The sequence below is a fragment of the Habropoda laboriosa genome, unplaced genomic scaffold (assembly GCF_001263275.1).
Source record: "Habropoda laboriosa isolate 0110345459 unplaced genomic scaffold, ASM126327v1 scaffold311, whole genome shotgun sequence".
Classification (NCBI taxonomy): Eukaryota; Metazoa; Arthropoda; class Insecta; order Hymenoptera; family Apidae; genus Habropoda; species Habropoda laboriosa.
Window position 1 is genome coordinate 191,963 of NW_017100426.1, and position 217 is coordinate 192,179.

The window sequence follows — 217 nt, forward strand, 5'->3', positions numbered from 1 at the left end:
ACAGGGACAACTCTTTTTCTTGAACGAAATCTAAATTAATTATGAAGTGATCACGCTTCACATAAGCACATTCAACGTCATTAGGTCTTCCGTACAACGAATATTACTATCAGTACCGCCCTTACGACGCTTTATGGGGGCCTCGCACATAAGGACTTCCAAATTTTTTAAAAAATAAATTAGTTGTTATAGAGATTACGGCTCCCCCCCCCCCCCG